General features: G+C 40.9%; 1 protein-coding gene across 1 annotated transcript in view; it reads left to right on the top strand.

The window, feature by feature from the left end:
* Nucleotides 1-16,941, top strand: part of ANTXR2 (ANTXR cell adhesion molecule 2) — a 120,469-nt gene that overhangs the window by 38,190 nt on the left and 65,338 nt on the right. The window lies entirely within an intron of this gene.

Below are 16,941 nucleotides of genomic sequence, written 5' to 3'. Positions count from 1 at the left end.
ATCTTTAGGCTCATTGTTAAATAGATTACATTATCACTGACACTTACAAGCTATTATTAAAATTATGTGTCAAGATGTGTACCACTGCTTAACATGTAATGATAAAATGAGGCACTAATTTAACAACGGTAGCAATCTCATAACAGCACTGTGGCTAAACTGCAGTTCTAGCCTTATTCTAAGTGTCACTAGCCATGGCTGCACATTACTTCTGGCCCTTTGAGGATTAATCCTTCCCTCCTCCTCTCAAATTCAGACATGCCCTAGGCTTTTAAGATCACTTCAACTTCGCTGTTCAGATTTGTGAAATTCTAAGCTAATCAGAAGTCAGAAAATGGTATGTCACATCTCAGCCCTGTAGGAGGGCAAAGGTTTTCAGGCTGTTGAATTTCTCCCTGTTTTTGCAAGTAGTTCTTCTCAGAGAGTTATTTAGGATGAGGTTAATACTAATCCAGTAGGAAGCACAGCAGTTTGTTACAGCTCTGCGTTTTCTTTCTTCTGTGGCAATTCTTAGCAGTTCAAGACCTAAGCATATCGCGTAGATGATTTTCTGAGTTAAGCAACAATCAGCCACCTCAGTTGTGCTCTAAGACCGACAGCAAAACCCCAGATACACATCTGTTTTGTGCATTAAATAGCGACCAGGAGGAGAAAAGTTGGAAAGTGGTAAAAGAAAAAAACTTAGTGATTAACCCCAGTGGAAGGGGGTGGAGCAAATTACTGTGGAGGAGCTACGTTGTAGCCCCTGTGCAGCAGCCAAAGCTCCTGGGCGGAGCTAGCGCTGGTTTATGGCAATGCAGGGAAAACAAGCGTGGAGGAGAGTGACATGGAGAGTAGAGGAAAGGGATGAGTTTTTAATGCTGTGATGTTTTCTTGCTACTCAAGTTGCCTTTTGTGCAGCTAGGCGAAATGTTGATCTTGTCCTATGCGCAGTGGGAGTTCGGTAGACTTGTGTGCCTTTATGTCAAATAGTGCAGTTACACCCTTTTCCATTGAGCTAGGCTGTATGTGGTTGTGCGCAAATTGTACAAAAACCCAGCTGTAACAAACTGCTGTCTTAGCTAAAACCTATCAGCACCGTGTACAGCTGTAAGAATGCTAATTTTCATCAGAACCATGTAAATCAGTCAGGTTAAGAACCCCTTCTCTCCATGCCAATTACTTCAATGGAGTTGCCTTACAACAGAAGAACAGTAGCAAATTAGGCCGCTGGTATTAAGCACCTCGCGACCTGAAGCTGTAAATGCTTTTCTACACACTGTTAGTCCGAGAGCCTGTAAACAGCTTATCCTGACAAATCAATGGGAAATATATGGAGATGCATGGAATATTTGTATAGATTAAACCACGGTTTAAGTTATTTGAATATGCTGCATTTTTTGTTGTTCTGTGAAGAGCTTGTTTGGCTTGTGAAGCGTTACTGAAATAGACAACTCACCATATTGTCATTGCAGTGTAGATCAAGCACCTAATTACAGCACGTTTCTTCTCAGCAGCATTTGTAAAAAAGAATGCGTGAACAGTACACATTAAGTTGTACAGGTTAACAGGATTTTTTTTTTTCCAAAGTTACTATATGAAATATACTGTCATAACCTGATACTGAAGTAGTTAGTTTTGGCCCAGAGATAAACAGTTTGCTACGCAGAAGACTGACAGCTATGAAAGATATGTATGTACTTGAACTCTTGACTTTCCATTGGCACAGCTCAGACTATTGCTGGATAACTCCCAGTAATTCCTCATGTAGTGGAGCTAATATTAGTTGTTAATGTACCAACAAGCGATCTGCTCTTTTTCTAGTGCTCTTTTTAGTGGAATTAAGAGCAACAGAAACAAAGTTAGCTTTGTGACTTTTAAACCTGCAGTTTTGTTTCTGGGTAAATGGTAAAGTCTCACTTAACAGGTTTCATAGTATTTTTCTAATTGGAGACACTTCTCGTTAATTGATGAATTTGCAGTTTTCACATGCAGAACAATAGAAATCCATGTGGAATAGATAAAATGCCAAAGTACCCAAGATGTTGGGTTGGTAAACCCCTGGTATCCTGGACTTACGCCACTGTGTATTTCCACTTTTATTTCCAGCTGCTGGCTGCATTTACTTTGGAGCCTCAAAAATGCCAGCTGTAGATTTAACCAAGCATTCTTTTCAAAGCCTATTTTTTCACAGTGCCATGTAGCAGATGGATGTAGTATCATCAGGTTATGTGACAACATGACTGCACTGCTTGTACCATTTGAAATACCTTCTTGTCATGCCACTTCTGAAGTGCAAAATTACATAGTCTTCTTACAAAACCAGCTCATTTTGAAAGACCCTTGATTAGCTAACAGAGAATTACTTGGGATTTCTAAACCTATGCATTATAAAAAAATGTTAGAAAATATTGAAATGTTTCAGAAAGGAAAAGTACCATTGTCACTCTTCAGGAAGAAGACAAGGAGACAAGTCCAAGTTGAATTGCTTTGCTTCCTGTGCTTTGAGAGATCATATGCAGGTGATGGCAAGTGTAACATTACAACTAAGCTGGCTTACTACAAAGGACTCAGATTAAACTGCACTGATCATTTAAAAGCCGTATATTTTTAGGGTCTTGCAGAATGTTTGAGAAAATCGGTTTCCCAGTTTAGCTTGGGCTTGAATTTGCTGTCCAGCTCAAGGGAATCAAATTGTTTCTGTAGTCATTGTTACTTTGAAAAGAAAACAGAGCCCTTGTTGCTTTGGAAGACCGGTACAGGAAAAACTGGTATATTTTTGGAAGTCTATGTTCTTCTGCTGCCTTTGCTTTTGTTCTTTTCATTTTGTTCCAGGTTCTTTGAGAACGCATTCAGACAATGTATCTGTAGGCTTGACTTCACAAACAGATGGTTTCTGTTCCTCTAAGCCAGTGGTAAAATCCCCTCTGCCTGCAGGGGAAAGGCTATCAGAACAATATACATTTCTCTTCCTGAACATTTACAAATTCTCTTGTGTTTTTAGATGAGTGGATGACAATAAAAGTTTAAATTAGCACAGCAATACAATATTTTACTGAAATATTTGTAGTGGATATTTACATGTCTGCTACTTAACTATCTCAGTTTGTTTGAACTCTGGTTTCTCACTGGAGTATTACAGTAAGAGATTTTGGATTCGTTGGTGCGTGCTGAAAAAATCCCATTTGATCTTGTGCAGAATCTCATCTAAGCAAAGCAAGAAAGGTTAGGTCTAGGCTAGGCAGTGAATTATTCAAAATGAACCAACAGACTGAGAGAATATCATTGTTCTTAAAATAGTTCAGAGAACTACAGAAGTTTATTTTTTAATGCTGCTGCAGTGTTACTGGCCAGCTTCCACCTTTATGCATCCTGCACTTAAATTCATACAGTGTTTACTCTAAGATTAGCTTGTAATATGAAGTGAGCAATTACCCCTCAGTCCAGCAACATATATGAACTTATAACTTGACACAGATAGACTTAAGTGTGTCTGAGCACATGTGCAAAAATTTGGTTATGTGTTTCAAAACACCAATGGAAGGACAAACAAGTGGGATCACTGCTTTTGTTAGGTATCACATGATTTCCATCTCTCAGTTGAGTGATGTTTTGACACTGTTGCCGTGAATGGCACTCGCCTCTGTCTGTCTAAGGGGCAGCCTTGAGAGAAGTGGGCAGTATCTTTCTCCTTGGGTTTGTAAGCTTAAGGAACAACAGAGCCAAAAAAGATAAATCCGTACATAAACCTGAGCGCGAGTGAAACCTTACTTGCAGTTACATTGAATTTATGATCAGATCACATGCAGAGATGGTACAGTCTGCACTACTGTGTTTAATGACCTTATTTGCCCTCTATTCAAATCATGTTGGTTTCAGCTTGCATATATCCCTTCCTACATCCTGTCCAACATGAACAGCTGGTGGCACTTAAAGAGCAAAGATTAAATAGGAATTATTTTTTTGTGTGGTAGGAAGGAAAATTACTATGCTTATATTCCCAAATTCTTAGTTGCCTCCAGTTTCAAAGCAGCAGACCTAAGTTTAGTCTACAGTGTGCAGTTCACTTGAAACAAAGCACACAGCAATGCATGATAATCTGTTAGCGATCATCAGATATTTTTTTTTAATGTAGTAGTAGTAGTAACTGCTTTTGGCAACAGCACAAGTTGCCAAGTTTAGAGGTAACTTTGAATGTACCTCCTATCCAGACATTTCAGTAAGGAGTTACTGAGGGAAAAATTAACCTTATTGAGCAAATCTTAATCTGTGTCTGAATGTAATTGGAGAATAAATACCTCAGACTCTTACAACTGTAAGAAAAAGTAAGAACCTCTGTCCTAGAAAGAAAACATAGTGGGAAACAATCTCTAGGAGCAAGCACGTTGCTTGCTTTGTATTTCTGAGCTGCAAATGTTACCTTGAGACATGCTTTTATTTGGCTATTAACCAGATTTCTCACAGGAGGAGCCTGTGTCATTCAAGTCTTTGTTCTTCCTGTTGACAACAGCTGCTTTGCTTGTTTTGCACTCATTTGTGAAAGGGATGGCAGCTCAGAGGGAGTTCAGAAACATGAACACATCGTGTGGTTTCTGCACTGTCACTTCTCAGGTCTTTAGATATTTATTTTTTTATTTGTTTGTTTCTGGTTTACCGCCAATTTTCTTTGGATCCTGTCTTTGTAATTTGGATATTGTCCCTTAGGCCTTTGGAAAGGAAAGATGAGAGAAGAAAGAAGTAACCATCTCCTTAATTTTTGTAGTACCTTTAGCCTTTCTGTAGCCTATTTCAGGAGCTAGCTTAACCACCTATTGCATCCATGTGTCATCCTTTTAAGAAGTTTCTCAACTTCTCTACATATGAAAATAAAACTTTTTTGGGGGGGTTATGTTTCACTTTTATAGAGTATCAGTTGTTTTTTCCACAGCAGGAAGTCCGTCCTGTAATGTTCAGTAATGCTGTCTGGCTGTTTACATTTGACAGTTTGCATTGCCTGCCCTCTGTCTATTTTTGTTTGAGCTAGAGCTAAAAGAAGCTCCATTTCTCTTCTTTTTTTTATACCATTTTGTATAGCCTGTGATAGCTGGAATGCAGGCAAGAGTTTTCTCATTCTCTGGCCAAAATTTTGATGGTGCGATCTTAATCTCTGAAGTACAGATTTAGGGCAGAATTAGCTATTCTGCTTTTTGCTGTGGAATCACATACAGGGCTGAGGACAATAGGAATCAACCACAAGCTTCAATATAAACATGACTTTAAGAACATCTCTCAATAGGGGCTTAAGGGAAGGCAAGGTTATGTCTTCTGGAAGAGCTTGTAGCTCTGCGCAATTGGAGAGGTAAACGTGATGGCCCGGTGCATTTCTTCCTATGGGTTTCTGACAAATTACCATAAAAGCAGTTCAAAGTTACACAGTACTGTGGGAGTCCATTTAAAACTTATGGCAGTTTACAGGATGCACCAAAAAGTTCCTGCTTGCTGCTTTAGAGGCCTCAAACATTTTTCACAGCAGCTATGCAGGTGAGAACTAAAGCTAGCTCAATGCCTAGAAATTCACGCCCAAGCTGTCACTGGCATTCCTGCCCTGGGTTTCCGCCTTCCTGGGAAACAATCTCCTGATATAAAGAGGAAGCACGTGCTTCATATTTAATTCTAGGTGCTTTGAGTGAAAGATGTTTCCATGACAGTGGAACAGTGGTACTTTTGAGTCTTGCTTTCCAGTCTTGAAGTGTCATTTTTATTAATACCAGCACTAGATTTAAGAGGAAGAGTGTGAACACATGAAAGCAGACACAGTGAAGATGAATGGGTTGTGGGCTCCATCCTGCAAATTACCTCATTTGGTTTCTAGACAGCTGCTCTTGAATGAGAGCAGCTGAAAGGTGTTCTACAAAATGGTTGTCATGGCAGGCTTCTAACAAAGGATGCTAACTATTCCCCCCCTGCCCCAGCTAGCCCAAAGATAGAACATATTATGCCTTTATGCCATCCACTGCTTCTTGTGACATAAACGGAGCCAGAAACTTAAAAATTACTTTCGTATTTCACCTCTTGGGGAACAAGACCATGTTACATTGGCCAGCAGTGTTCTCTAGTTCATTATGCAGGCAGAATGCCATGCAAGCCTTGCATCTTCAGGGATGTGTACAGTACATGCAGAAGCAGTGAAGCCATCCTTTTTCAAAAAAAACTTTTTCTACTGTTTGTTCCCTTTCCTCCTCCAACACCTGTAGGTCCTTAAACAAGCCTCACTGCTTCCTCCCATGTGCTAGCATACTTACAGTCTTAAGAGGCACGTTGTTAAGGCAATTACCTGGAGCATTGCAGTTTTCATTAGTACAAGGTGATCAGATTTCATAAATGTATTTATTACTGCAACTCCTTTATGGGATCTTTACTTTTTCCCTGCTTTTTTCTGTGGTTGATAATGGCTCTGAAGAAGTAAAAGCAGTGTTAAAAGTAGTGGTGCTTTGTAAGGTGACTGATGTTTAATATGTTTGCGTAATTACCTTCTGGCTAATAATTCTAACCCATTAAGTAGCTAGTTAGTACATGTTTCGAATAAACACATCTGGTCTTGCAATGAGTGAGGGTTCTGCCTACGTGTGGGTGACAGATGTGATGGTAGTTTCCCCAGTGCTCTCTTTTAAATAATTAACAGCACGCTAGTGAAGTGGCCTTAGACAGACAGCCTCAAAGCCAGCTGTATAATCTCAGAGCTGTGTCTATGGACATGTGCCCCATCTCATTTGTCTGCTCCAGCTCTAACATTCCCTCTTTGGTATTTCAAAAGCTACATGTAGCTGTAAGAAACAGCCCTTTAGATAACTTTGGACTCTTGGCTTCTGGTCTGAAAGGCAGCAGGAGAAGGAATAATGTGTCAGGCCACCCAAGGGGCAAATAGTTTTGAATTCACAAGCCTTGCACATTGATCTTTCCTACCAAACAAAGGGCATTTGAAATAGTCCCGCCCTGTTGTTTCATTACGTGGAGTTGCTGGGTTAGGTTTGGAGACAACTTTATTTTGGAGGAAATGTCATCTTGTGGTAGTGGACTTTTTTATGTGGTCAGTTAGCTTCCTAGGCTGGAACAGCTGGTAATTCTTACAAATTTCAAAAGTGAGAAAAACCAAGATCAGTTATATGCAGAAGAGACCATCACTTCCAACTCAGCTGTCATTTTGTTTTTCACATTTTGGCTTTTTGTGATGGGGCTGTTTAAAGTTGGTTGTGTCCACACACCACCCCCACCCTCCCCCCAGCCGAGGGAGGACTTATGTCAATAAATTAAATAAATAGCAGGATATTTTGCAAGAGGCTAATTTGCACAGAAATTACTGGGTAAAAATGAGACTTGAGTTCTTGCTTACCAAAGGGCAAGGTAAGATTTATTCCTACTTCTGAGGGTCTGTGAACCCTGATGATTTTGTGTCTATGCTATAATGGTTAACATGCAGCTGTCATTAGTTCTAGTGATACAGGCTCAGTCTGTGACCTTTGTTTTGTAAGGCATCAACAATAGCACAGCTGCCCCTGCATAGTTGAGATCTCAAACCTGCAATTTGGCAAGAGGAACAGAACAAATTGGATAAATACACATAAACACATTGTGAAGGAAGGGAAAACAGAACAGAATGAACCAGAGCATCATCCTACAACTTGTTTGATAGGGATGATTTAAGTAGGCATATGGTATAGTTAAATGTGCTTTCAAAAACATTGGCCTGATTCTTCAAGCAAATATGAAATAAATATCTAAATAGAAAGAGAGCTGATACAGTGTCATTAATTCTCTCAAAGGAGGCATATGAATGCCTTTAGAAATGTGTGCAAGGAGGGGGGCTGGGCATGAATGATAAGCAGATTTATATTCCCACACAAAAAGTGTTGCTAACTGATTGTTAAGATTACACAGTTGTACTTTCTTCCAAGGCTGCAGTCATTAAAAAAAACACCCAGGCAGGCAATAAGCTAATATTCAGACCTAACCCAGCACCAGTTTTCACATCTTATTAGCTCAGTGTTGTTGTAACAGACCACCACAGCCACTGTAATACCTCTCACACACCGTTTCCATCTAACAGTGGCACTGCCTACAGCGCGCATATTTAAGAACTGAAAATCTCTGCCATGCTCATCCTACATTGCAATCTTTCAATACTGTATTGTTTAGTAACTCAGTAACAATTGTAAGTTAAAATTAGCCTTTGTCTTTCTGCATTCCTTTTACCAGATGGAAGAAGCCTACGAAGTAGATAAGCTAAGAAATTCCAAAGGTCTTATCACAAAATAAGTCTAAACACATATTCAAATGATGCTTTTCACAAGTCAGTTATATCTCCCACATAAGCTACGTGCAAATACTCAAATATGCAAATGATGTGATTTCCTGAGCTTGTAGATAAACATGTGAGGTGACCTATTTATTCAGACAAGTCCATAACTTTGTCAGGTTCATTAATTTGAGTAGGATGTTCATTTGTCTGCCTGAAGGAGTATTGAGAAAAGTTGTAACTTAATTTTCTTGTGACATGGAAATGAGTAACCGAAAACCACATAAAGGCGATAATTACTGTTGTTTTCTATGGCTAGGGTGGAATCAGTGTTACTATTATTATTTTCCTCCTTGGTTGAGAAAGGTAACATTTTGGGAATCATGTTGCAAGTGCAGGGAAGAAGTGCAGAAGAAGGGGGGGTTGCATGCAGGCTAAGAAAGGATTAGTATTTCATGGTGCATATTGAGCGTTTTCTGTTCTCTTTCCAGATAAGTAGTTACATTTACCTTCTTTTTGTGGTATTGTTAACTAAATAGCCTTTTCACAACCTTTGTGACAATTGAAGCAAGAGGTTAATTTGGCCACAGAACTACATTACTCGTTAATATAAGGGGCACGAGTCATGTGATGAGTACTTAGCCACTTTGAGTTAGGCAGCTTGTTTAAATGTTCAAGTGTGGGTTTAAGGACCCATTTTCAAAGACATCCTCAGCCTATAAACTACATTGCAACTACATACTGCTTGAGGAACGCCCTGTCCAGAGCAAAGGGGAGCAATTTGAATTAGGATTCAATAGGATTTCTCAGCGAAGAGGTAGCTTATTGACTAAGATACTTTGAGTTCCAGATAATGCCAGTCATTACTATAAAAAGACAAAAGCACAATAAACCCACGTGACTAGCTGCCTCTCAGTAACCAGTTATACAGCACTCAATGAAGGAGGACAGGCAGTCTGCTATTGCCAAAGGAGGTACCAGCCACCAGGACAAACACTGGGCTTCCTTTGGCTTGTCAGCCTTCCTAAAGCCTTTCTGTCTTCCCTGCACACATCAGCTGAGCAGCTTTCAAACACAGGGGACATGATAGCCAACACCAAAAAAAAAAAAAAAGGGGGGGGAATACTTGCTCCCTTCTAACTTCCTGCTGCCCATGTCAGCCGTGTGAGTTCCCTGTGCTCACAAATTGGTAGAGTGCCATCTCCAAATTGAGTTGTTTTCACCTGTTATTCTCATTCCAGAGCCCCTGTGCTCAGGTGGCTGGAATACTTCATCAGATATGTACTCATTGCTCATCACACTCGTTGGTTTGATATTAACTTTATTCTTCAGTGTAGATAGCTCTTCTTCCCCAGTAGCACTGGCTAAAGACAGTTGTCATGAATTGGATCCTCTCCCACCTGCACTAATTCCTTTCTTTGCAAAGTCAGTGAGACTTAGCATTTATTTTCAGCACCAGCACTTCAGCTTCCCGGTGCCACACCCCCCCCCCCCCACCCCCCGCAAGCATTTTGTTCCAACAACAATAAAAAAGAGGAGTGTGGTTACCAATCGCTGCTTACTTACGTGGTACAATCTCCCCCCTCCACAACAGCTAGGGAGAAACCAGAATTATGGCTGGATTAGGCTTAATGTCTGTTATAAATATTAACTTCTGAAAATATTTTAGAAATACATTTAGTTTGACACAATTAGATTATAATGGGAACTATTCACAGATGGAAACATCCTCAATGAATTGTATAGGCTAACTGGCTCCTAAGACATATGGATCTGATGTTAAGATCAGTAGTAATTTCTAATGCAGTCCTTCACGTTCCTCAATAGGGCACACAGTGTTCCCAGAGCATTAAGAAAAAGTGCGTGAGCAGAACTAAGTGCTTAATATTATGCAGTGGACATAGTATCCTGAGCTGAATTAATAGACTAATTTAACATAATAATGACATTTCATACCCTGTTACTGCAGGTTCCCATGATTCCATGAGAGTAGAGCTAATTCATTGCTGGCTTCCAGTTCTTTCAAACTCACTAGCACTTCCCAGCAGTGAAATTCTTAGGACTTGGTACTTCTGTCCATTTCCGGTGGAAAGCCAAACCCAAACAGACAGTATGTTGAACACTCTGCTGAGAGAGCTAGGTTCTTCTGGGGTAACAAGAGGGTAAGAGAACTATAACTTGAATTTATGTCCATGCTAAGATACAGCAAGAATGGTGGCAGGGAGGGGTGGGGTAAGAGTTTGTGTCAATTCTTTACCAGACCTTCAAAACATCTTAATGATTTGCACAGTGTGGTCTTGCTATCCTTGGGAAAATAATTAGATATTCCTTTTATGCCTGCGTAGTTGGTAGGAGGAAAACAACTCTGACCATTCATCATAACTGCAGATTAACTGTCCCCGCTACAATTTACATTGACTCGAGTAAATGGTTTCCTATGCTCCCCAGGCGTAGATGACCCTTGGCATAGTGAAACTGCACTGAATGTTTGGCAGGCAAGGTTTGTAACCCTGTTCCAAGGGAGCCGGCTGTGTCCTTGTGCAGCTGGGGCTTTTGATCTGGGAAGAGCAACAAAACTGGACCTTCCTCCATGGCTGCAGGGATCTGTCCGTAGACACAGAGAATCAGATCTGTGGTCCTGGAGTGTTAACTGAGAACCCGAAAAAGGATACTCTGTGCTTTGGTTGGTGAGAACGTGTGGGTAAATACCAGTTGTATCCCCAGTGAATAATGGCCAACGATTTCAAGCTCAAGTTGGTCAAATGAGACCCTGTGTCTGTACAGTGAGATTGGAGCTGACCCCACTGAGACACCATCATCTGTTGCGCAGGGTCCTATGGCTGTCTCACATACCCTGTCTGACTTAGTTGTCTCCCTGTGTATGTCACTATGCTTGCTTTTCAACCTTTGGGCAGAAAATGAGGGGTGACATGACAAAGACTGGCTCACCTGGCACTAAAAATTTCAGTCTTCTTCCTGAGGTGAGATCGGTATTTTTTGGCAACGGAGCTTTTCCTTCAAACTCTTATACACAAAGTACTTGCACTGAATGACACCTTGTATTTGCTCCAGCTGTGAACAGTGGTGAGTATTTCTTTGTTACAAACTTGAACATGCTTTTGTCAGTCACAGTGTGTTCCAGTTTCCCCATCCTTCAGGTGACCATCAAAATAAAGTATGGTCGTGGCGGCACCCCTTTTTGCTGCCAGGATGTTGTGTAGGGGATGGAAATTACATGGGGGTAAAGTGATAGGCGTGCAAAAAATTATAGTTAAATTGGTAGTTCCACCAGAACCTTCTCCCACACTGATACTGATTTTCTGGTGTGTGATTTTTATCTATCTATCTATCTGTGTGTGTGTGTATGTAAACACACACACAGATACATATGTATGTATGGATATATTTGGACTACATACACACACGCACACTTACTGGCCTATCAATATTAACTGTAATACAGCTATATATATTAGTTCATAGATTTTCAAGGGAAAGCACCCTTTTACGTAAATAGATCTGTTCTTTTTCTTCCTACTATGTACAGCATTTTAGCTACTTTAATGCTGGCACTTGATTCTAAAATACCTTTGTCACCATAATTTTAGTAACTTTTTGAGCAGTTGCCAGTTTAATTTTCAGTGCGTGAAAATTGCAGGTAAATTATTTATTACTTCCAGCAAATGTCTTTCACAATTTTATTTAATTTTTTCATCTTTTTTAATGGGTCATAAAATGGCAGTCTTTTATTGGATACTCGTAAAGTAAGGAGCAAATGAATACTTTGCAAATAGGTTACTGTGGATTGAAATGTCAGCTGTATTTCACAGGGTATGAAATTCTTTAGACCAGAGCTGTAGTGACATATGGCAGTGGGCCATGCTTCTCTTCTGTAACAATAAAACAGCAGTGGACATAAAAGAAAGAAAGAATTGCAATTGTTGGGTCATCTCAAGTTACACTTTTTGGTAAATTATTTATTTTAGTGACCACTGGGCCATGACTGACACAGTTTAAAGTTGCAAGAGTCTTCTAGTTAACTTTGGTTGTAAATAAGGACATTTTTAAAAAGCTGTTCACAGACTAAAATTTCCAGGATTGATTCCCAACCAAAAAATGATAGTTCACAGACAAAAAGAGAGGGAAATCCCTTCCACATTGAGCAGGGGCTATGAACTGTAAATAAAACCCGCAGTTTTTTTCCTATTACAACGAAATAGCTTTGAAAGTATGGACCACTGGAAAATTGCACATTAGACCTGTGGTACATAAAAAGCAGTAGTTTGTGAGTATCTGCATAGCATGTTAATTACACATGCTTATTAACTCAACTTTGCCCTCTCTTTGATTCCACTTGACTCAAGGCCTGTTTTAGAAGTGATCAGAAGATAGGAAATGGGCATCCTGGCTAAAAGCCTTAAAAAGATGCAGAGTTTGGGCACTGCTGCATTTCTGAGACCAGTGCAGAGGGCTGCACCCGCCTTCCCTTGAGGCTTGTTTCTGCAGCCTTGTTTATCAAACTAGGCATAGGGAAGCTGGTCAGCTCCTTGTGTTTTGGGGTATAAGTGCACAAAGGCCTGGGTATTTGTGCATGCTGAGGGCGGGCCTCAGTTACTAGAACCTCTGATTGTTACCCTGTGGGTCCGCACCCCCTTCCTGTGTGCACAGGGGTCAGATGCACACCAAGACCCAGTCAGAATGTGTCACACAGCAGAGGTGGGGTATTAGCTGGGTGATGGAGGATGTCTTCCTGGGTTGCTACAGCAACATCAACACTGACACTTCCTGATTCTTGGTGGTTTTTATTCAGGGTTGACCTAAGGAGATATGCTGCAGCTTTCAGGAACTCAGCACTTGGTTTTGTTATGTGCTGCTATGAAACTAGCATCAATCTAACTTTTCCTTGCAAAAATAGGGTTGCGTCAAAGGGTCTGTTTTATTTCAGGGACAGTCAGCCCTCAGGTGCACAGCTGTGCTGGTTGGTGTGACCAGATTCACTGGAGACAGGGCACAAGTGAGGGTTCCAAGGCAGCCTGGATGCCAGCACAGTCTTTCTTTCTGTGCCCGGGGACACACTGACACCTTCTCTTCTCTTGTCTTGCTCTCTCAGCATACCTCAGCAGAAGGAAAGGCAATTTTCCTGGAGTCTTTGGAAAACAGTTAAGATACAATGGGTGTAATCGTGTAAATCACCTAAATAATTGCTGGGAGATCTGGCCATACAGACTTACAAAACCAGGCATTTAGTGCCTGTGGAGACATTGTTGAGGCGATAGCTCTCACCAGGCAGACTGAAGTCATGGTCTTAAACGATCAGCTGAGTAAAATCCATGCTGCTGTCTTCCCTCTTGAGCTGAGCCCCTCACGAAAAATCACTGCAGTCCATAACACTTTAAATTGTGTTCTTCCAGTCTAAAGAAAAAAAGTATCAGCAGAGGCCCAAAGATTTAGAAATGTTATCTGGTGACATATCTGGTGACATATGCTGGTTCAGCTCTTAGCTGATTTGAGCTTTACTGATGGAACCTGACACTTGCAAAATACTGACAATCACCAGTGGGAAATTAAGGTGCCCCCAAACCAGAATTGCTGCAGAACGTCATTTTATTTTCAAAATATTTGCAGTTTATGCTGAGTACTGAGCTAAAAGCCTCACACATGCGGACAGTTACTAGTAAACACTAGTGGATTTATGTGTACATCTTTCTCTTGGATGTTTGTGAGTGAGTGAGTGAGTAGGAGAAATAGGACACCTAGTTTTTGGAACTCCAAATCTGAAGGGGTAGTGTTTACATGAATCAGAAGTACACATAGCCCATCAAACAGGTGGATGCTAAAGAAATAAACCCCCATATTTCTTACACTCTACGGACATGACAGTTTCAGGAAAGAAGTGATTTTGTATGTTGACAGGTTCATCCTTTTGAAGATGAGATAATTATCTGTATGAGTTCACTCTGTGGCTTCTAGAACTGAGCGAGTATGATCAACTCCTATGAAAATCTCAAGTGGCTCATCCCTGCAGCTGTGTATCAGGATGGAAGTGGATAGGGAAACTGGTTGTTCCTACTGCATTGTAGGTGCGCTGATAGCTGATGTGTTCAGTGAGCCTGTTGCTTGGCATATTTGTCAGACCATCTGACAGCTAAAGGTCAGGACAATGTGAAGTGTGACGGTAGTGAGGTGGCACATGGCACCAGGGACTTGAAAAGCCACTCTTCCCGTAGTCTGTGGGAGTTGGTGAGTGGTGGGGCCGGTTCTCGTTTAGACACACGTGTGGTCGATGCCCTTTTCTGGGGCCTCCTGTAGTGCTAGCACAGTGTGCAGAGGCATTGTGTGAATGAGTGTCAGATGTGTAGACCTCACTGGCAGCAGAGTTCAGACCCAAAGGGCTACAGGATCTTGCTCAGTGGCACCTCCCAAAAATACAGGCAAGCTCCCCGCTGTAGTAACTGCCTCTAGTTACTGCACAGACTTTGTGGTATGCTTTTGTTCAGCTAATGACAAGTTTCCTCCTGGGCATTTTTCCTGGACTGAGATTTTTGTGCTGGTTTTGAGGACCTGTTTCCACCAACTTACGTACTCTTTAACAGGAATTGGTTATTTGTCCTTTACTCGGTACCTGGTTGCGGCTGTGTTCCGAAGCTAAGAAAAAGAGCTTAAAGTGCTGGAGTTGTGTCCTGGTGACCCTGCTTGCTCAGCATACCACCCCTCTGGGACTCAGGCAGGTCACATGAGAGAACAGATTACAGACATCCCTACTAGCTGGTTTTCTCCCAAATCCCAGGTAAAATATTTAGATAAGTGAATGAGGCCAGAACACAGTGCTCAGGCCTGTACAATACCTCAGCCGAGCAAACATTTTCTTTTGGGGCTGGAATTTAAAGGTGTCTTTTCTGGCAGAAGACAGTAGTGGTAACGTTACCACTTTTTAGTCCATTGGGGAATCCCTGTTTGAGTAGAGCTTGTCAGTGGACACGAGTAGTGGCCAGCTCTGTGCTGCAAACAGTAAGGTCTAAACATGGGCACTAGTCCACTTAGAAATCTTAGCTATTACGCAAAAGTTTTCATACAGCCTAGTGAGTTGAAGGAAGTTTAAAGATTCACAAGGTAACTGGGCAACGATCCTTTTCTTTTGAATGGGTTAAGATGTTCTTCTGGAGTGTTCTGTCCAATTGTCTTTGAGTCCGTTTGGTAGCAAAGATCATCTAAAAAATATCATAGTTTCTTAATAGCTAAATTAGACAAACCTTGCGTATTTCAGCCAAGACGTGTCCAGCTCACAGTGGCAAATAGCTAAGTGTGGTAGCTGCAGAACACTCCTAGAAAAGACTAAATGCCAAGTGTTCCATACAAAGGCAAGAGAGAACTGTCCATAAAAATTCAAGATAAGAATATGTATTGCAGCAGAAACATGCAGTTTGCTGCACGACACAGGGAAGCTAGAAGAAAAGAAGGTGTTTTTTGCTTCAAGCTTCAATACGTCCACCTTCAGGATAAGCCCTGATGCACACCTAGATGCTTGCTGACAAATCTGTCCGGGTGTGTGGGACAGCCTGGATGCTGTGAGTATGGAAAGCGTTATTGTAAAGAAGTAATTTATTTCCTGAAGTTCTAAGGGGTGTGTGGAAGTCTACTTTTATGAAGATCTGTATGAAATAATTTATAATTCTAGTGAACTTAGCAGTTTTTGTGTGTTGGCTTTCTTATACAGGAGAGTGAAATTAAACATGAGTAGCAGTTAGAGGTACTGCTAGCATGGTGAGAATGTGCCTCAGCAGTACTTTACCTCTCCTTTGTATTTCAAATGGTTTTTGATTCCCAGTTGCTCAGCTGAAAAACATGTGAGCCTGAGCATATGTCATGTCAGATAGTGCTTGCTAATGCTGGCAGTGGTAGCCAGCCACCAATGCATCTTCCTTTTCAACCGTGTAGGCTTGGGACTGGTAGTAATAAGTCGTGCAAATCAACAAACTGCCAGAGTATAAAAAACATTGTGAAATGATGTTAGGAAATATTCCTGACTGACAAGAACACACATGGGTCAGGAGGAAGGATGATATTGCCAGACAGCAAAGGGGTTTAATTGGATAGCAGAAAAAATCCCATAGGAAATCAAGGACTTAAGTTTGCTTTAAATAAATAAATAAATAAATGAAATGGGGAAAAAGCAAGCATCTGAAAGCATTTTGGAAATTTGACCCTAGTAGCTAGCAGCAGCCATAGTCAGGCATAGTGTTACTGGCCAAATCCAGCAATTCTTCACTCGTGCATAGGCAGAATTGTGTTTTATCTCAGTGGGAGTTTTGCCCAACAAGAGACTATAGATATGGTTCAAACCAAAGATAAAAGAGCTGAGGAAAACCTACAATGTATTTAGACACAGTTAAAATATGATCAGAAATCTAGGCTCTTGAAGATCATGATAGGTTAATTTAAAAATCAATATTATTCGGTGTACTATATCTGGATTTAGAGCAATTAGAAGGCTTTTTGCCACGCTAGCAGGCTTTGAACCAAGCAATACACTCCAATTATGGCACCGACAAGCAGAAAGGCACCCCCCATTACTTAGACAAGTTCAGAAAAAGTAGAAGGGCTGAATAGGTCTTGTTCAGGAAACATGACTGCAGTGAATGCCCATTCTTGGGTGTAACCCAAGTTCAAAACTTTGTGCAGAGCCTGTGGTG

The sequence above is a fragment of the Falco punctatus genome (assembly GCF_963210335.1).
Source record: "Falco punctatus genome assembly, chromosome: 1".
Lineage (NCBI taxonomy): Eukaryota > Metazoa > Chordata > Aves > Falconiformes > Falconidae > Falco > Falco punctatus.
The sequence above is the reverse complement of the archived record's forward strand: the minus strand, read 5'-3'. Positions and strand labels throughout refer to the sequence as shown.